Source organism: Manis pentadactyla, chromosome X (assembly GCF_030020395.1).
Source record: "Manis pentadactyla isolate mManPen7 chromosome X, mManPen7.hap1, whole genome shotgun sequence".
Lineage (NCBI taxonomy): Eukaryota > Metazoa > Chordata > Mammalia > Pholidota > Manidae > Manis > Manis pentadactyla.
Window position 1 is genome coordinate 107,301,786 of NC_080038.1, and position 21,075 is coordinate 107,322,860.

At 38.8% G+C, this 21,075-nt stretch overlaps 1 protein-coding gene and 1 pseudogene across 2 annotated transcripts in view; one reads left to right on the plus strand and one right to left on the minus strand.

Moving 5' to 3' along the window:
* RTL4 (retrotransposon Gag like 4) overlaps positions 1–21,075 on the plus strand; it is a 358,740-nt gene that overhangs the window by 41,833 nt on the left and 295,832 nt on the right. The gene's annotated exons all lie outside the window — the stretch shown is intronic.
* Positions 1,792–11,634, minus strand: LOC118926112 (calcineurin subunit B type 1-like; annotated as a pseudogene).

Here is a 21,075-nt window from a genome sequence, read left to right on the forward strand (position 1 = left end):
TAGAACCACTTTTGCAGCATCCCACAAATTTTGGACTGTTGAATTTTTGTTTTCATTTGTCTCCATGTATTGCTTGATTTCTGTACTAATTTTTTCATTGATCCATTGATTATTTAGAAGCATGTTGTTTAGCCTCCATGTATTTGTAGGGTTTTTTTGTTTTTTTTTGTAATTTATTTCCAGTTTCATACCACTGTGGTCTGAGAAGGTGCTTGATATAATTTCAATCCTTTTAAATTTATTGAGGCTCTTTTTGTGGCCCAGTGTGTAATCTATTCTAGATAACATTCCATGTACACTTGAGAACAATGTATATACTGCTGCTTTTGGGTGGAATGTTCTGTAGATATTTGTTAAGTCCATCTGATCTAATATATTCTTCAGCGCCTCTGTCTCCTTATTTATTTTCTGTCTTGCTATCTGTCTATTGATGTGAGTGATCTGTTAAAGTTTCCAAAAATGAATGTATTGCAGTCTTTTTTTTCCCTTTAATTCTGTTAGTATTTGCTTTAAATATTTAGGTGATCCTATTTTGGGTGCATAGATATTTATAATGATTATATCCTGTTGTTGGACTTACCCTTTTATCATTATGTAATGTCCTTCTTTATCTCTTGTTACTTTCTTTGTTTTGAAGTCTATTTTGACTGCTATAAGTACTGCTACTCTTGCTTTTTTCTCCTTATTATTTGAATAAAATATCTTTTTCCATCCCTTCACTTTTAGTCTGTGTATGTCTTTGGGTGTGAAATGAGTCTCTTGTAGGCAGCATATAGATGGGTCTTATTTATTTTTCCATTCTGCCACTCTATGTCTTTTTTTTTAAGTTTCAAATATTTTATTTTCTTATTCATACAGTATGAAGTTTTCTAAAGATCCCACAAGATGTTTCATGCTGAAGAAAAACTAAACATTCAATATAAACCATCCCTCCCCAACCCACACTAAAAATAAAGAAAGAAAAACCCTTACTTCCCAGTAAGGAAATAAATAATGTTTGCACTATTTTTCTGTAATGCCAGCCAACATATGCACAAGCAAGAGAAATACAAAGCATTTGCTAAAATATTAGTAACAAATACTTATGTACAAAAAATTCACAAAAGTCTAGTTTCCCCTTGAAGCAGAGCACATGCAGGTGACATTGGAACAGATCAAACCACTGGCTGGGATTATAAACCACATACTGATCCAGAGGAAGAAAGTTACATGTAGTGGAGATTTTCATTAACATTTCCAAAGTCTGGCAACATTATCTTTTAAAATTATGCAAATTACGTAAACAAGAGGTACACTGTAAATTGATCTACTTGCAAAACTCCATGTCATGCAAGGACACCAAGCATCAGGATTTTTCTCTCACAGACAGAGCCCCTGATGTGCAGCACTCAGCTGAAGGAGCAGCCATGGCAGACAGGTGTGCCTGATTTAAGATTCATTCACCTTGATTCAACCTGCTCTTTTCTATGATTATAAAACCAGTTTTTACAGAAAAACCATATGAGAAAGACTACTGTCCTAGAAAGCCAACCAAAATGTTTTCTTCCAGCCAACAGTACCTTTGCAGAAAAGGGAAGGGATAATATCAAATGATGGAACATGATACACTACTTTGAATCAGACAAATATTCTGTTATCATCCATTACAGATATGGGCAAATCAAAAAGAAAACCATCATGCACTCTCTATGCCTTGTGGTAAAGACATTTAAGATATTAAATTAAAATTTTGCTCTTCTGTGGCATACAGATTTAAATCACATATATATGTGGGTTTTCAGATACATATGTGCACTTTAAGTATCACCAGTTTTTTAGAAATAGCTGTGAGTCTTTTGAAACAGAAGGGAGATTTATGGTTCAAACATAAGTTTCATGACAAATTTATTTACCCATGTAATGAATCAAACATTCTAAGCAGTTCATGATTACTTCAGGTGCTCTTCATTCCTCTAAGATAAACCATGACTGCCTTGACAGCTTCTGGCCTTTCTGTGTAAAACCACAACTGGTAATTTACATCTACTCAGGGACATTAATAAACAGAATGGCTATAGCTCTGAAGTAACAGAATGAGGCAGCCACAGGCTTCGTGCACTTACTGTGTGAACAAGAACAAGCTCTCGGCTGTAGCACTGCACTGTACTTTCTCCTCAAGCAGAGATGTAGTCAAAGCTGCTCAATATTGAGACTAGTCCCTGGAAATATATTCACAGGTACAAATAAAGTTACAAAGTTCTTTGTTACAAAAATGTAATTAAGGGAAATAATAGGAGGTTAACAAATGCTTTGCCAATCTCTTAAAGGAGAAAGCACAGGAAAAGGAAAACAGCTGGCCTAACACCCTGCTCACATTGTACAATCTTGTCTATATAAAACTATGTGAAATAAAAGTGAAGATGTCTTATGTTCTGCTTGGCGCTTTTGTACTCTATCATTTTGTTTCTGAATCAAGTATATTAAATTAAAGCCAACCTACTACACATATAGAAAACTATATATATATCTCTATATAAATATTTATGTATGTATATATAGATAATTTCTTGTTATAAAAGATGAAGAAAAATAAATTAAAAAGCCAACCCCTTCCATTTCTTCACCACATTGATATGCTCTTGTCATGTTGCTGTCCTTCAGACTTTAAAGTGCTACACTGAGTTATTGAGAGAATAAAGAGTTCAATAACACTGAGCTGGCTTCATGAAGCTCATATTGGAAAATGTGGCTTCACAGAGAAAAATACTTCCATTTAAATACACAGAAAGCATTGCTGGATGTCTTGAGCAGATCTTCAGAGATGGAGAAGAAAGCAAAAGTGTTGGGTGGTACTCTTTGAAAAAGAGTCACACATCTACCACCGTCCTTTTGTGGATATCTAGGCCAACTATAACAGCACAGAATTCTTCAAAGGATATTCTTACATCTCCATCTTTATCTCTATTTATTATGGTTTTGTCTACAATTTGCTGTAACTGTGTATCTTTCAGATTGTTCCCCACCATCATATTCAGCACCTAGAAGAGTTCCCCATTGGAAATACAGCAATCTTTACCCATGTCATAGATATGGAGAGCAAACCTCTACTTCTGCTCCTTATTTCCTTTGACACTGAACTGAGAGACTTCCTCAATGAATTCTTTTTTTTTTTTTGTAGATAATTATTTTTTATTGAAGGGCAGTTGACACAGTATTACATTACATAAGTTTTAGGTGTACAACATAGTGAATCAACATTTATATACATGATAATTCTAGGTACCAGCTATCACCATACCGAGTTGTTACAGTATTTTGACTATATTCCTTATGCTATACATTACATCCCGGTTACTTATTTATTTTACAATTGGAAGTGTATATATATATATATATATATATATATATATATATATATATATTTTTTTTGTGAGGGCATCTCTCATATTTATTGATCAAATGGTTGTTAACAACAATAAAATTCGGTATAGGGGAGTCAATGCTCAATGCACGATCATTAATCCACCCCAAGCCTAATTTTCGTCAGTCTCCAATCTTCTGAGGCATAACAAACAAGTTCTTACATGGAGAACAAATTCTTACATAGTGAATAAGTTACATGGTGAACAGTACAAGGGCAGTCATCACAGAAGCTTTCGGTTTTGCTCATGCATTATGAACTATAAACAGTCGGTTCAAATATGAATACTCATTTGATTTTTATACTTGATTTATATGTGGATACCACATTTCTCTCTTTATTATTATTATTTTTAATAAAATGCTGAAGTGGTAGGTAGATACAAGATAAAGGTAGAAAACATAGCTTAGTGTTGTAAGAGAGCAAATGTAGATGATCAGGTGTGTGCCTGTAGACTATGTGTTAATCCAAGCTAGACAAGGGCAATAAAACATCCACAGATGCAGATTTCTCTCACAACAGGGGGGGCGAGGTTCTAAGCCTCACCTCTGTTGATCCCCAGTTTCTCACCTGATGACCCCCCTGTGACTGTGCCTGTCTTAGGTTGTTCCTTCCTTGAGGAATCTTACCCGTCTCTGGCTAACCAGTCATCTTCCGGGGCCATACAGGGAAATGTTAAGTTGGTAAGTGAGAGAGAAGCCTTATTGTTTGCAATGGTTAGCTTTTTATTTCTTTGCATATTTATGCCTTGTAGCTTCTATGCCCAGCATTTGTCTTGAGGTATCTTTACCACTTGGAAGAATTATGATACTCGGTAAATTTGATATGAGGCAAGAATTCTATTTAAGGGTTGTAATTAGGAAGGAAGAAGAAAAGCTATAGAAGTAGCAGGCGGAAGAAAACATGGGAAGATTGATTATTTCTTTGACATATCTTCTTGTAGAGTAACTTCAGCATGTATAGGTTTTAAGCTACTACTTAAATTACGCACACACATTAATGTAATAGGAGTATAGTTACATAACCAAAGCATACCTGTAATTACCAGCCATCTCCAGTGAAACCAAGAAAACCAGTTAGGCACCTTAGGCATTTGTGAAAACTTATGTATGATATGGTGGATATTGTCCAACTGAACTTGAACAGTCTGAGAGAAATCAGACAAATTAAAACAACCCATTCCTGGGGAATGTTCACATCCCTTATGTTCTTTTAACAGTAAATAGTCTGTAGTTGTAAGATTTTGGAGCGCTACAGTTTGCACTTCTCCTAATTCTTGATTGAGTTCCAACAGTATAGATCCAGTCAAATTTGTTGTTTTACTGTATGCACAGGCCAGCTTAGATATCTCCTCCTTCATTCCCATGGCAAGTCCAGGAACTGGTGGGATGAGTGCATCTACAGCTATAGCACTGCGTGGATCTTTGTTGGGATTTTTTGATGATCATCTTCTGGCATGAGTCTTCCAGAGAGTGCTGATGTTGGAAGTTCTTTTTCATACCGTATCTTAGTTCATTTTCAGGGTAGCCCAATTAGGCTTTGATCCTCTGTATAAACACAAACAGACCCTTTGCCTACACTTTTATATACCCTTTACATCATTGTGTAGAACTCATTGGAGGTCACCACACAGGAACTGCTTTTTTCTTATCATTAATCTACACTTACATGACTAATACTTGTTTACTAGGCTCACCCCTATAGCAGGTCCCCCCTATATACCCCTTTACAGTCACTGTCCATCAGCGTAACAAAATGTAGAATCACTACTTGTCTTCTCTGTGTTTTACAGCCCTCCCCTTTCTCCCACCCCCCTATGCATGCTAATCTTAATACCCCCCTTTCTCTCTCCCCCCTTATCCCTCCCTACCCACCCATCCTCCCCAGTCCCTTTCCCTTTGGTACCTGTTAGTCCATTCTTGAGTTCTGTGATTCTGCTGCTGTTTTGTTCCTTCAGTTTTTCCTTTGTTCTTATACTCCACAGATGAGTGAAATCATTTGGTATTTCTCTTTCTCCGCTTGGCTTGTTTCACTGAGCATAATACCCTCCAGCTCCATCCATGTTGCTGCAAATGGTAGGATTTGCCCTTTTCTTATGGCTGAGTATTATTCCATCGTGTATATGTACCACATCTTCTTTATCCATTCATCTATCGATGGACATTTGGGTTGCTTCCAATTCTTGGCTATTGTAAATAGTGCTGCGATAAACATAGGGGTGCATTGGTCTTTCTCATACTTGATTGCTGCATTCTTAGGGTAAATTCCTAGGAGTGCAATTCCTGGGTCAAATGGTAAGTCTGTTTTGAGCATTTTGATGTACCTCCATCCTGCTTTCCACAATGGTTGAACTAACTTACATTCCCACCAGCAGTGTAGGAGGGTTCCCCTTTCTCCACAGCCTCGCCAACATTTGTTGTTCTCTGTCTTTTGGATGGCAGCCATCCTTACTGGTGTGAGGTGATACCTCATTGTAGTTTTAATTTGCATTTCTCTGATAATTAGCGATGTGGAGCATCTTTTCATGTGTCTGTTGGCCATCTGTATTTCTTTTTTGGAGAACCGTCTGTTCAGTTCCTCTGCCCATTTTTTAATTGAGTTATTTGTTTTTTGTTTGCTGAGGTGTGTGAGCTCTTTATATATTCTGGACGTCAAGCCTTTATCGGATGTGTCATTTTCAAATATATTCTCCCATACTGTAGGGTTCCTTTTTGTTCTATTGATGGTGTCTTTTGCTATACAGAAGCTTTTCAGCTTAATACAGTCCCACTTATTCATTTTTGCTGTTGTTTTCCTTGCCCGGGGAGATATGTTCAAGAAGAGGTCACTCATGTTTATGTCTAAGAGGTTTTTGCCTATGTTTTTTCCAAGAGTTTAATGGTTTCGTGACTTACATTCAGGTCTTTGATCCATTTTGAGTTTACTTTTGTATATGGGGTTAGACAATGGTCCAGTTTCATTCTCCTACATGTAGCTGTCCAGTTTTGCCAGCACCATCTGTTGAAGAGACTGTCATTTTGCCATTGTATGTCCATGGCTCCTTTATCAAATATTAATTGACCATATATGTCTGGGTTAATGTCTGGATTGTCTAGTCTGTTCCATTGGTCTGTGGCTCTGTTCTTGTACCAGTACCAAATTGTCTTGATTACTATGGCTTTATAGTAGAGCTTGAAGTTGGTGAGTGAGATTCCCCCTACTTTATTCTTCTTTCTCAGGATTACTTTGGCTATTCAGGGGCTTAGGTGTTTCCATATGAATTTTTGAATTATTTGTTCCAGTTCATTGAAGAATGTTGCTGGTAGTTTCATAGGGATTGCATCAAATCTGTATATTGCTTTGGGCAGGATGGCCATTTTGACGATATTAATTCTTCCTAGCCATGAGCATGGGATGAGTTTCCAACTGTTAGTGTCCCCTTTAATTTCTCTTAAGAGTGACTTGTAGTTTTCAGAGTGTAAGCCTTTCACTTCTTTGGTTAGGTTTATTCCTAGGTATTTTATTTTTTTTGATGCAATTGTGAATGGAGTTGTTTTCCTGATTTCTCTTTCTGTTGGTTCATCGTTAGTGTATAGGAAAGCCACAGATTTCTGTGTGTTGATTTTGTATCCTGCAACTTTGCTGTATTCCGATATCAGTTCTAGTAATTTTGGGGTGGAGTCTTTGGGGTTCTTTATATACAGTATAATGTCATCTGCAAATAGTGACAGTTTAACTTCTTCTTTACCAATCTGGATTCCTTGTATTTCTTTGTTTTGTCTGATTGCTGTGGCTAGGACCTCCAGTACTATGTTAAATAACAGTGGGGAGAGTGGGCATCCCTGTCTAGTTCCCGATCTCAGAGGAAAAGCTTTCAGCTTCTCGCTCTTCAATATAATGTTGGCTGTGGGTTTATCATAGATGGCCTTTATTATGTTGAGGTACTTGCCCTCTATTCCCATTTTGCTGAGAGTTTTTATCATGAATGGATGTTGAACTTTGTCAAATGCTTTTTCAGCATCTATGGAGATGATCATGTGGTTTTTGTCTTTCTTTTTGTTGATGTGGTGGATGATGTTGATGGACTTTCGAATGTTGTACCATCCTTGCATCCCTGGGATGAATCCCACTTGGTCATGGTGTACGATCCTTTTGATGTATTTTTGAATTCGGTTTGCTAATATTTTGTTGAGTATTTTTGCATCTACGTTCATCAGAGATATTGGTCTGTAGTTTTCTTTTTTGGTGGGTTCTTGCCTGGTTTTGGTATTAGGGTGATGTTAGCCTCATAGAATGAGTTTGGGAGTATGCCCTCCTCTTCTATTTTTTGGAAACCTTTAAGGAGAATGGGTATTATGTCTTCCCTGTATGTCTGATAAAATTCCGTTGTGAATCCATCTGGCCCGGAGGTTTTGTTCTTTGGTAGTTTTTTGATTACTGCTTCAATTTCGTTGCTCGTAATTGGTGTGTTTAGATTTTCTGTTTCTTTCTGGGTCAGTCTTGGAAGGTTGTATTTTTCTAGGAAGTTGTCCATTTCTCCTAGGTTTCCCAGCTTGTTAGCATATAGGTTTTCATAATATTTTCTAATAATTCTTTGCATTTCTTTGGGGTCTGTCCTGATTTTTCCTTTCTCATTTCTGATACTGTTGATTTGTGTTGACTCTCTTTTCTTCTTAATAAGTCTGGCTAGAGGCTTATCTATTTTGTTTATTTTCTCGAAGAACCAGCTCTTGGTTTCATTGATTTTTGCTATTGTTTTATTCTTCTCAATTTTATTTATTTCTTCTCTGATCTTTATTATGTCCCTCCTTCTGCTGACCTTAGGCCTCATTTGTTCTTCTTTTTCCAATTTCGATAATTGTGATATTGGACCATTCATTTGGGATTGTTCTTCCTTTTTTATATATGCTTGGATTGCTATATACTTTCCTCTTAAGACTGCTTTTTCTGTGTCCCACAGAAGTTGGGGCTTAGTGTTGTTGTTGTCATTTGTTTCCGTATATTGCTGGATCTCCATTTCGATTTGGTCATTGATCAATTGATTATTTAGGAGCGTGTTAAGCCTCCATGTGTTTGTGAGCCCTTTTGCTTTCTTTGTACAATTTATTTCTAGTTTTATGCCTTTGTGGTCTGAAAAGTTGGTTGGTAGGATTTCAATCTTTTGGAATTTTCTGAGGCTCTTTTTGTGGCTTAGTATGTGGTCTATTCTGGGGAATGTTCCATGTGCACTTGAGAAGAATGTATATCTTGTTGCTTTTGTATGTAGACTTCTATAGATGTCTATTAGGTCAATCTGCTCTACTGTGTTGTTCAGTGCTTCCATGTCTTTACTTATTTTCTGCCCGGTGGATCAATCCTTTGGGGTGATTGGTGTGTTGAAGTCTCCTAGAATGAATGCATTGCAATCTATTTCCCCCTTTAGTTCTGTTAGTATTTGTTTCACATATGCTGGTGCTCCTGTGTTGGGTGCATATATATTTAGAATGGTTATATCCTCTTGTTGGACTGAGCCCTTTATCATTATGTAGTGTTTTCTTTATCTCTTGTTACTTTCTTTGTTTTGAAGTCTATTTGTCTGATATTAGTAGTGCAACCCCTGCTTTCTTCTCGCTGTTGTTTGCCTGAAATATGTTTTTCCATCCCTTGACTTTTAGTCTGTACATGTCTTTGGGTTTGAGGTGAGTTTCTTGTAAGCAGCATATAGATGGGTCTTGCTTTTTTATCCATTCTATTACTCTGTGTCTTTTAATTGGTGCATTCACCCCATTAATATTTAGGGTTAATATTGAAAGATATGTACTTATTGCCATTGCAGGCTTTAAATTCGTGGTTACCAAAGGTTCAAGGTTCTCCTCTTTAGTATCTTACTGCCTAACTTAGCTCCCTTATTGAGCTGTTATATACACTGTCTGGAGATTCTTTTCTTCTGTCCCTTCTTATTCCTCCTCCTCGATTCTTCATATTTTGGGTGTTTTGTGCTGTGCTCTTTCTAGGAGTGCTCCCATCTAGAGCAGTCCCTGTAAGATGTTCTGTAGAGGTGGTTTGTGGGAAGCAAATTCCCTCAGCTTTTGTTTGTCTGGGAATTGTTTAATCCCACCATCATATTTGAATGTTAGTCGTGCTGGATACAGTATCCTTGGTTCAAGGCTCTTCTGTTTCATTGTATTAAATATATCATGCCATTCTCTTCTGGCCTGTAGGGTTTCTGTCGAGAAGTCTGATGTTAGCCTGATAGGTTTTCCTTTAGATTTGACCTTTTTCTCTCTAGCTGCCTTTAAAACTTTTTCCTTGTCCTTGATCTTTGCCATTTTAATTATTATGTGTCTTGGTGTTGTCCTCCTTGGATCCTTTCTGTTGGGGGTTCTGTGTATTTCCGTGGTCTGTTAGATTATTTCCTCCCCCAGTTTGGGGAAATTTTCAGCAATTATTTCTTCTAAGATACTTTCCATCTCTTTTCCTCTCTCTTCTTCTTCTGGTACCCCTATAATACGGATATTGTTCCTTTTGGATTGGTCACACAGTTCTCTTAATATTGTTTCATTCCTTGAGATCCTTTTATCTCTCTCTATGTCAGCTTCTATGCGTTCCTGTTCTCTGGTTTCAATTCCATCAATGGCCTCTTGCATCCTATCCATTCTGCGTATAAACCCTTCCACAGTTTGTTTCATTTCTGTAATCTCCTTTCTGGCATCTGTAATCTCCCTCTGGACTTCATCCCATTTCTCTTGTGTATTTCTCTGCATCTCTCTCAGCATGTTTATGATTTTTATTTTGAATTCTTTTTCAGGAAGACTGGTTAGGTCTGTCTCCTTCTCTGGTGTTGTCTCTGTGATCTTTGTCTGCCTGTAGCTTTGCCTTTTCTTGGTGATAGGAATAGTTTGCAGAGCTGGGATGAGTGACGGCTGGAAGAACTTCCCTTCTTGTTGGTTTGTGGCCTTCCTCTCCTGGGAGAACAGCGACCTCTAGTGGCTTCTACTGGGCAGCTGTGCTCAGACAGGGTTTCTGCCTCCTGCCCAGCTGCTATGGAGTTTATCTCCGCTGTTGCTGTGGGATTGGCCTGGTTTGGGCCTCTGCTCCAAAGTGGTGGAGTCGCATTGGAGGGGGAGGGCTGGGATGCTATTTATCTCCGTAAGTGGCCTCCCTGCTCCCTGCAGTCCAGGGTTTAGGGTGCCCAGAGATCCCCGGATTCCCTACCTCTGGATTAAGTGTCCTGCCCTGCCCCTTTAAGACTTCCAAAAAGCACCTGCGAAAACAAAAGAACGACCCCCCCCCAAAAAAATTTTTTTTTAATTAAAAAAAAAAAAAGGTGGTCTCTCATTTTTCTTTATTCTCCAGTGCCAGCTTCAGGCATCTGCTCACCAGTCTTGCTGCCCTGTTTCCCTAGTATTGGGGTCCCTATCCCTTTAAGACTTCCAAAAAGCGCTTGCCCAAACAAAACAGAAAAAAAAAAATGATCGCTCGCTTTTCTGGTGTCCTCTGACGCCAGGCCTCCGGTGCCCGTTCACTGTTCTTGCTGCCCTGTTTCCCTAGTATTGGGATCCCTATCCCTTTAATACTTCCAAAAAGCGCTCGCCAAAACAAAACAAAACAAACAAACAAAAAAATGATCGCTCGCTTTTCTGGTGTCCTCTGACGCCAGGCCTCCGGTGCCCGCTCACTGTTCTTGCTGCCCTGTTTCCCTAGTATCCAGGGCGCCCTGTGCACGCACTGTGTGTGCGCTCTGGTCTGGATGGCTGGGGCTGGGTGTTCAGCAGTCCTTGGCTCTGTCTCCCTCCTGTTCTGCCTATTCTTCTCCCGCCGGGAGCTGGGGGGAGGGGCGCTCGTCTCCCGCCGGGCCGGGGCTTGTATCTTACCCCCTTCGCCAGGTGCTGGGTTCTCTCAGGTGTGGATGTGGGCTGGATATTGTCCTGTGTCCTCTGGTCTTTATTCTAGGAAGAGTTGTCTTTGTTATATTTTCATAGATATATGTGGTTTTGGGAGGAGATTTCCGCTGCTCTACTCACACCGCCATCTTGGCTCCGCCCCCTCAATCAGTTCTTTAAAGTCTACTTCTCCATTCCCATCTGTGTCTAATATGTCTATTACTCGCTGTACTAAAGGATTCTGTTGTAACTCAGGCAGAGACATGAACTCTTCCACAAAGAGCCAGAATTGTCCAAATCAAGCTTTTCAAATCTTTTTCCTAGCCTTTTAATTTCATCAGCATCAAAGTGTGAGCACATTTCCAAAGGATAACTTGCCTCATTTCCTATTTTGTTGGGTAGTCAGTGGCTCGCTCAGGTGGAGGAGAGTGTCAGCACTCAAACAGAAGCATCCTGCAGGAAGCGGCGGTGACCCAGCTGTGCTTTGTTGGGCTGTTGCGGCCCTCAGGACCCCCGCACGGGAGGGCGTGCAGGCTGCGGGAGGGGAGGTGGCACTGCAGGGCCCGTGCCAGCTGGGTGAGTGGCAGAAGAGAAATTAAGGTCAAGATTCAGAAACAGAGTGGGAGAAGACACGGCAAGAAAGATGAGAGGCAGAGAAGCACAAGAAGGGGAGAAGGGGGAAAGGGGGCTAGGCGGCTCGGGGGCTGGAGTCTCACGCTGGAGCCAGAGCCATGACTGACTCCTGTGGTGGCTCGCGCTGACCCGCAACCTCCACTCTATGTCTTTTGATTGGTTCATTCAGTCCATTCACATTTAAGGTAGTTATTGATAGGCATGTACTTATTGCCATTTTATTAATTGTTTTCTGGTTGTCTTTATATCTCCTCTTTGTTCCTCCCTTCCTCTCTTATAACTCTTCTCTTGTCATTTTATGGTTTTCTTCAGTGTTGTGACTGGATTTCTCTTTTTTAAATTTTTTGTGTATCTATTATAAGTTTTAGGTTTGTGGTTACCATAAATTTCAAGGATAGCTTTGTGACTATATAACAGTCTATATTAAGTTGATGATTGCTCTATTTCAAACACAACCTGAAAGTACATTTTTTCTTCTTCCTCCACCACATATTATGTATTAGATGTCATAATTTGAACTTTTTGTGTATCCCTTGACTGATTTTGTTTATAGTTGGTTTTACTGCATTTGTTTTGTTTTAATTTCATCCTTGCTTGGTAAGTAATTGGTCTACTACCTTTACTGTACACTTATTTTCACTGGTTAAAACTATTTAGCCTTAGAAACATTTCTATCTACAGCAATCTCTTTAACATATCATGTAATGTTGGTTTAGTGGTTATAAATTCCTCAAGTCTTTGTTTCTCTGGGAAATGCTTAATATCTCCTTTGAATTTGAATGACAATCTTGCTAGGTAGAGAATTCTTTGTTGAGGGCCCTTTCATTTCAATACATTAAATATTTCTTGCTAGTCCCTTTTGGTCTGTAAAGTTTCTGCTGAGAAGTCTGCTGTTAGCCTGATGGGGTTTCCATTATAAGTAATCTCTTTTCTATCTTTGACTGCTTTCAATACTCTCTCCTTATCCTTAATCTCTTCCATTTTAACTATTACATGTCTTGGTGTTGTCTTCCTGGGGCTCCTTTTGTTAGGGGCTCCCTGTGCTTCCATGACCTGATTGTCTATTTCCTTCTCCAGATTGGAGAATTTTCAACAATTATTTCCTCAAAGAGGCTTTCCATCCCTTTCTCTCTCTCTTATCTTTCTGGTTTCCCTATTAATTTTAATATTTTCTTGTTTGGAGTTGTCACACTGTTCTCTTATCATCCTCTTCTTTCTAGAGATTCTTTTTTCTCTCTGTTCCTCAGCTCTGTTGTTTTCCTGGTCTTTTAATTTCCATCTCATGCATTATCTCCTTTACTTGCAGCAATCTATTATTCATTCCCTCCATTGTATATTTCATTTCAGTTACTGTTTTCCTCAGCTCTGAGTGGCTCTTTCTCAACTCTTCTGTCTCTTTGTTGAAGTCCTTCCTGAGATCAGTACTTTCCACAGATCAGTGAGCATATTTATGACTTTTACTTTGAAATCTTTTCAAGAAGATTGGTGATCTCCACTTCATTTAACCTGTTTTTCTGGTGTCTTATCCTGTAGTTTTGTCTGGAAGATAATCCTCTGCCTCCTCATTTTTTCAGTGTTTCTGTGTTTCTTCCTTTATATTAGATGGATCTGTTATGCTTCCTAATCTAGAGAGTAATGGCTTTATGAAGAAGGTGCCCTGTGGTGTCTAGAAGCTCAAGAATCTTTCCTCTCCAGTGCCTTTTTCTCCTTTGTGGTGGAGCCCCAGTTGCTGTTGGTGGGTAATGTGGGAGGCCACTTTTCTGTCTGTCTACCAGCAGTGGTCTATCTCAGGCCACTGTGGCTGGCAGTTTGCCTCAGCTGGCCATTTGTGATAAGGTCAGTGGTTTCTGCAATGGTTGGGCAGCTAAGTTAACTAGGTGGGTGGGGCAGTCACCCACTTCTGGGGCAGTTGCATAGCACAGAAATTTGTATAGTTTTGGGGTGCCTGGACACCCAGGTGTAGCAGTGAGTCACATGGGCACCCCTTGGCAGTGGTGAGGGGCATAGCACCAGGCTTTGCCACCTGCAGGGAGGAAGGAGCTCTTGGATCTGGATCTTACAGGCATCTTTGTAACTGGGCTGAAACAGGATTGAGAAAGCTGTGAAAGCCTCCCTCTGCCTGCCAAGCAGCAAAGTCTAATGCTGCTCAGCCGAGTGGTGGGCTGGTGCACTGGCAGTGCGCAGGGAAGTGCTTTGGGGCTGAGTTGCCAGCAAAGGGAATGGAGCATCTGGGTAGCCCAAGAGTATATGACCTGTTGGGCCAAGAGAGAGCTGGGTAGGTATCTGCCACCTGCCCTTTCTCCTGCAGCAAGGGCTCTGTCTAACCCTCTGACCCTCTGGCACCCCTCCTGCTGCTGGCCAATCTTTCAAACTGCCACCTCTGCTTTGGGTCTTAGAGGGACTGGTAGAGCATACCTGTCCTCCACAATGGCTGGAGTCTCAGCCTCCCAGAGTGTTCCACCTGTCTCTGTTGTCCAGCCCTACTAATCACCAGAACCCAGTGCAATGTGGACTTGTTCTCCCAGAGCAGATCTTCAGGGCCAGGTGTGCAGTGTTCCTGAGTGCCTCTCCCCTCCCTGTTCTGTTCCTCTTAACTTCTGCCTGTGGGCTGGGTTGGGGGAAGGATTGGGTCTTGCTTGATTGTGGCTCTGCCACTTTACCTTTTTCAGTGTGGTCTTTTCTTCACCAGATGTGGGTGGTCTGTTCTGCACTCTTCAGTTTGTTTTCAGGTTTGGTTGTATTTGCTGTAGTTGCTTCCTTTGTGTGTGTTTGGGAGAAGAGTTTTCCACATTGCTTTCCTACTCTGCCATTTTTTTCACACTCTTGAGTTCCAGTTGTTTTATATTCACCAATACTTAGGTCATCCTTTCTAATTTTGAGCATTCTGAGAGATGTGTATTAGTATATGATTATCATTTTAATCTGAATTCCCCTAGTGATTAATGTTGTTGAATATCTTTTCATGTGCTTATTGGTCATATGTATATTTGCTGAAGTGCCTGTTCAAATTTTTTGTCCATTTAAAAAATTGATTCAATGTTTTCCTTATTATTGAGATTTGAGGATCACTTATCAAACATTCTTTGCAATGATTTTCTGCCAGTCTGTAGCTTGTCTTTTTATTCTCTTGCCAGTGTCTTTTAAGAGAAGTTATGATTTTTATGAAGTCCAACTTATCAATTGTTTTGTATAGATTGTCCTCTGGATTGTATCCAAGATCTTTGCCTAACCTATGGTCACAAAAATATTTTCCCATGTTTTCTTCTTGGAGTTTAAAAATTTTAAGTTTTAAATTTAAATCTATGATTCATTTGAGTTTTTGTATGTGGTGTGAGATAGGTATTGATGTTTCTTTTTTGCATATGGACATCCAATATTTTTAGCACCATTTACTAAAACTGTTTTCATTTCTCCATTGAATTGCTTTTAAACTCTTGTCAAAAATCATTTGAACATATTGTGTGCATCTATTTCTTGGTTCTGTATTTTGCTCCATTGATCCATTTATGCATTCTTACCTGAATAGCACACTGTCTTGATTTTTTAACTCTATAAAAAGTCTTAAAATTACATAGTGCTTGTTTTCCAGTTTTTTTTTTCTTTCCCCAAAGTTGTTTTGCTACTCTAAGTCATTTTCATTTGTAAACTTAAGTGTCAGCTTGTGAAATTTTAGAATCAACTCTATCTACAACAAATATTACAAGGATTTTTCAACTATTTAAAAAATAATTCTAGACTTGTTGAAGAGTTGCAAAAATAGCTTATAATATGCCCATCTACACTTTGCCCAAGTTCCCATAGTGTTAGCATCTTACATGACTATGCATGGTACAGTGATCAAAACAAAGAAATTAACATTGGTGCAATACTACTAACTATAGACTTTATTCAGATTTCTCTTGTTTTCTACTCATGTCTACTTACTGTTCAAAATTCTAACCCGGATATCACAACCCATTTAGTTGTCATTCCAATCTTTGAGAGTTCCTCAGTATTTCCTGTCTCTCATGACCTTAACACTTTTGAAAATTACTGGTCAAGTATTTTGTTGATTGCCTCTCAATTTGGGTTTGTGTGATAGCTTCTCATTATTAGATTGAGGTTATGGATTTTGGGAAATAATACCACAGAGGTGAAGTGATTGTCTCCTCACATAATATCAAGGGTTGCATGCTATCAAAATCACGTATCATTGGTGATGTTAATCTTGGTCACTTGGTTAAGGTGGCATCTGTGAGATTTCTCCACTGTAAAGTACTATTTTTCTGTTTGCACACTGTTCATTAAAAGAAAGTCAAAGGGTGAGGAATTAAACTCCCTCCATCTCTAGGAGGGAGGACTATCAAAAAATTGCGGACATATGTTAAAACCAACACAGTAATTAATAACTATTTTGGAAAATATACTTGGAGGCTATGTAAATATCCTGTTTCTCCTTAAAGTTTTACGCACTAATTTTAGCATTTATCTGTGGATTTTGCCTGCAGCAATTATTACTGTGGTGGTAAAATAGTTTCTATTTCCCCATTTCTTCTTCATTTATTAATTTGAATTATTCAGTAAGGAGGAGCTGTTACTTCTCTACCATTTATTTATTCAGTCATGTATCTTAGTATGGACTCATACATTTATTTTATTCTTTGGGTTATAATCCAATACTATTATTGCTTATCTTGTTGCTCAAATTGTTCAAGTTTTGGCTATTTGAAGCTCTTTCAAGTCAGCTCCTATGTCCCTTTGACATGCCCCTCTTTTGTTTATCTTTTTTTTTTTAGATAATTATTTTTTATTGAAGGGTAGTTGACACACAGTATTACATTAGTTTCAGGTGTACAACACAGTGATTCAACATTTATATACATGATAATTCTAGGTACCAGCTATCACCATACTAGTTGTTACAATATTTTGACTATATTCCTTATGCTATACATTACATCCCAGTTACTGATTTATTTTACAATTGGAAGTGTGTATATATATATATATATATATATTTTTTTTTTTTTTTTGTGAGGGCATCTCTCATATTTATTGATCAAATGGTTGTTAACAACAATAAAATTCGGTATAGGGGGGTCAATGCTCAATGCACTATCATTAATCTATCCCAAGCCTAATTTTCGTCAGTCTCCAATCATCTGAAGCATAAAGAACAAGTTCTTACATGGAGTTCAAATTCTTACATAGTGAATAAGTTACATGGTGAACATTACAAGGGCAGTCATCACAGAAGCTTTCGGTTTTGCTCATGCTTTATGAACTATAAACAGTCAGTTCAAATATGAATACTCATTTGATTTTTATACTTGATTTATATGTGGATACCACATTTCTCTATTATTATTTTTTTAATAAAATGATGAAGTGGTAGGTAGATACAAGATAAAGGTAGAAAACATAGTTCAGTGTTGTAAGAGAGCAAATGTAGATGATCAGGTGTGTGCCTGTAGACTATGTGTTAATCTAAGCTAGGCATGGGCAATAAAACATCCACATATGCAGAAGATTTCTCTCAGAATGGGGGGGGTGGTCTAAGCCTCACCTCTGTTGATCCCCATTTTCTCCCCTGATTGCCCCCCTGCGACTGTGCCTGTCTTAGGTTGTTCCTCCCTTGAGGAATATTACCCGTCTCTGACTAACCAGTCATCTTCCGGGGCCATACAGGGAAATGTTAAGTTGGTAAGTGAGAGAGAAGCCTTATTGTTTGAAAAGGTTAGCTTTTTACTTCTTTGCATATTTATGCCCTGTTGCTTCTATGCCCAGCATTTGTCTTGAGGTGTCTTTACCACTTGGAAGAATTATGATACTCGGTAAATTTGATATGTGGCAAGAATTCTATTTAAGGGTTGTAATTAGGAAGGAAGAAGAAAAGCTATAGAAGTAGCAGGCAGAAGAAAACATGGGAAGATTGATTATTTCTTTGACATATCTTCTTGTAGAGTAACTTCAGCATGTATAGGTTTTAAACTACTAATTAAATTGCACACACACATTAACATAATAGGAGTACAGTTACATAACCAAAGCATACCTGTAATTACCAGCCATCTCCAGTGAAACCAAGAAAACCAGTTAGGCACCTTAGGCATTTGTGAAAACTTATGTATGATATGGTGGATATTGTCCAACTGAACTTGAACAGTCTGAGAGAAATCAGACAAATTAAAACAACCCATTCCTGGGGAATGTTCACATCCCTTATGTTCTTTTAACAATAAATAGTTTGTAGTTGTAAGATTTTGGAGTGCTACAATTTGCACTTCTCCTAATTCTTGGTTGAGTTCCAACAGTATAGATCCAGTCAAATTTGTTGTTTTACTGTATGCACAGGCCAGCTTAGATATCTCCTTCATTCCCATGGCAAGTCCAGGAACTGGTGGGATGAGTGCATCTACAGCTGTAGCAGTGCGTGGATCTTTGTTGGGGTTTTTGATGATCATCTTCTGGCATGAGTCTTCCAGAGAGTGCTGATGTTGGAAGTTCTCTTTCATGTCGTATCTTAGTTCATTTTCGGGGTAGCCCAATTAGGCTTTGATCCTCTGTATAAACACAAACAGACCCTTTGCCTACACTTTTATATGCCCTTTATACCCTTGTGTAGAACTCATTGGGGGTTACCACACAGGAACTGCCCATTTTTTTGTTGTTTTTTTTTGTTTTGTTTTTGGTATCACTAATCTACACTTACATGACGAATATTATGTTTACTAGGCTCTCCCGTATACCAGGTCTCCCCTATATACCACTTTACAGTCACTGTCCATCAGCATAGCAAAATGTTGTAGAATCACTACTTGCCTTCTCTTTGTTGTACAGCCCTCCCCTTTCTCCCACCCCCCTATGCATGCTAATCTTAATACCCCCCTTTCTCTCTCCCCCCTTATCCCTCCCTACCCACCCATCCTCCCCAGTCCCTTTCCCTTTGGTACCTGTTAGTCCATTCTTGAGTTCTGTGATTCTGCTGCTGTTTTGTTCCTTCAGTTTTTCCTTTGTTCTTATACTCCACAGATGAGTGAAATCATTTGGTATTTCTCTTTCTCCGCTTGGCTTGTTTCACTGAGCATAATACCCTCCAGCTCCATCCATGTTGCTGCAAATGGTAGGATTTGCCCTTTTCTTATGGCTGAGTATTATTCCATCGTGTATATGTACCACATCTTCTTTATCCATTCATCTATCGATGGACATTTGGGTTGCTTCCAATTCTTGGCTATTGTAAATAGTGCTGCGATAAACATAGGGGTGCATTGGTCTTTCTCATACTTGATTGCTGCATTCTTAGGGTAAATTCCTAGGAGTGCAATTCCTGGGTCAAATGGTAAGTCTGTTTTGAGCATTTTGATGTACCTCCATCCTGCTTTCCACAATGGTTGAACTAACTTACATTCCCACCAGCAGTGTAGGAGGGTTCCCCTTTCTCCACAGCCTCGCCAACATTTGTTGTTCTCTGTCTTTTGGATGGCAGCCATCCTTACTGGTGTGAGGTGATACCTCATTGTAGTTTTAATTTGCATTTCTCTGATAATTAGCGATGTGGAGCATCTTTTCATGTGTCTGTTGGCCATCTGTATTTCTTTTTTGGAGAACCGTCTGTTCAGTTCCTCTGCCCATTTTTTAATTGGGTTATTTGTTTTTTGTTTGTTGAGGCGTGTGAGCTCTTTATATATTCTGGACGTCAAGCCTTTATCGGATGTGTCATTTTCAAAGATATTCTCCCATACTGTAGGGTTCCTTTTTGTTCTATTGATGGTGTCTTTTGCTATACAGAAGCTTTTCAGCTTAATACAGTCCCACTTATTCATTTTTGCTGTTGTTTTCCTTGCCCGGGGAGATATGTTCAAGAAGAGGTCACTCATGTTTATGTCTAAGAGGTTTTTGCCTATGTTTTTTCCAAGAGTTTTATGGTTTCATGATTTACATTCAGGTCTTTGATCCATTTCGAATTTACTTTTGTGTATGGGGTTAGACAGTGATCCAGTTTCATTCTCCTACATGTAGCTGTCCAGTTTTGCCAGCACCATCTGTTGAAGAGACTGTCATTTTGCCATTGTATGTCCATGGCTCCTTTATCAAATATTAATTGACCATATATGTCTGGGTTAATGTCTGGATTGTCTAGTCTGTTCCATTGGTCTGTGGCTCTGTTCTTGTGCCAGTACCAAATTGTCTTTATTACTATGGCTTTATAATAGAGTTTGAAGTTGGGGAGTGAGATCCCCCCTACTTTATTCTTCTTTCTCAGGATTACTTTGGCTATTCGGGGGCTTAGGTTGTTCCATATGAATTTTTGAATTATTTGTTCCAGTTCATTAAAGAATGTTGCTGGTAGTTTCATAGGGATTGCATCAAATCTGTATATTGCTTTGGGCAGGAAGGCTATTTTGTCGATATTAATTCTTCCTTGCCACGAGCATGGGATGCGTTTCCATCTGTTAGTGTCCCCTTTAATTTCTCTTAAGAGTGACTTGTAGTTTTCAGAGTATAAGTCTTTCACTTCCTTGGTTAGGTTTATTCCTAGGTATTTTATTTTTTTTGATGCAATTGTGAATGGAGTTTTTTTCCTGATTTCTCTTTCTGTTGGTTCATTGTTAGCATATAGGAAAGCCACAGATTTCTGTGTGTTGATTTTGTATCCTGCAACTTTGCTGTATTCCGATATCAGTTCTAGTAGTTTTGGGGTGGAGTCTTTAGGGTTTTTTATGTACAGTATCATGTCATCTGCAAATAGTGACAGTTTAACTTCTTCTTTACCAATCTGGATTCCTTGTATTTCTTTGTTTTGTCTAATTTCCATGGCTAGGACCTCCAGTAATATGTTAAATAACTGTGGGGAGAGTGGGCATCCCTGTCTAGTTCCCGATCTCAGAGGAAAAGCTTTCAGCTTCTCGCTGTTCAATATAATGTTGGCTATGGGTTTTTCATAAATGGCCTTTATTATGTTGAGGTACTTGTCCTCTATTCCCATTTTGCTGAGAGTTTTAATCATGAATGGATGTTGAACTTTGTCAAATGCTTTTTCAGCATCTATGGAGATGATCATGTGGTTTTTGTCTTTCTTTTTGTTGATGTGGTGGATGATGTTGATGGACTTTCGAATGTTGTGCCATCCTTGCATCCCTGGGATGAATCCCACTTGGTCATGGTGTATGATCCTTTTGATGTATTTTTTAATTCGATTTGCTAATATTTTGTTGAGCA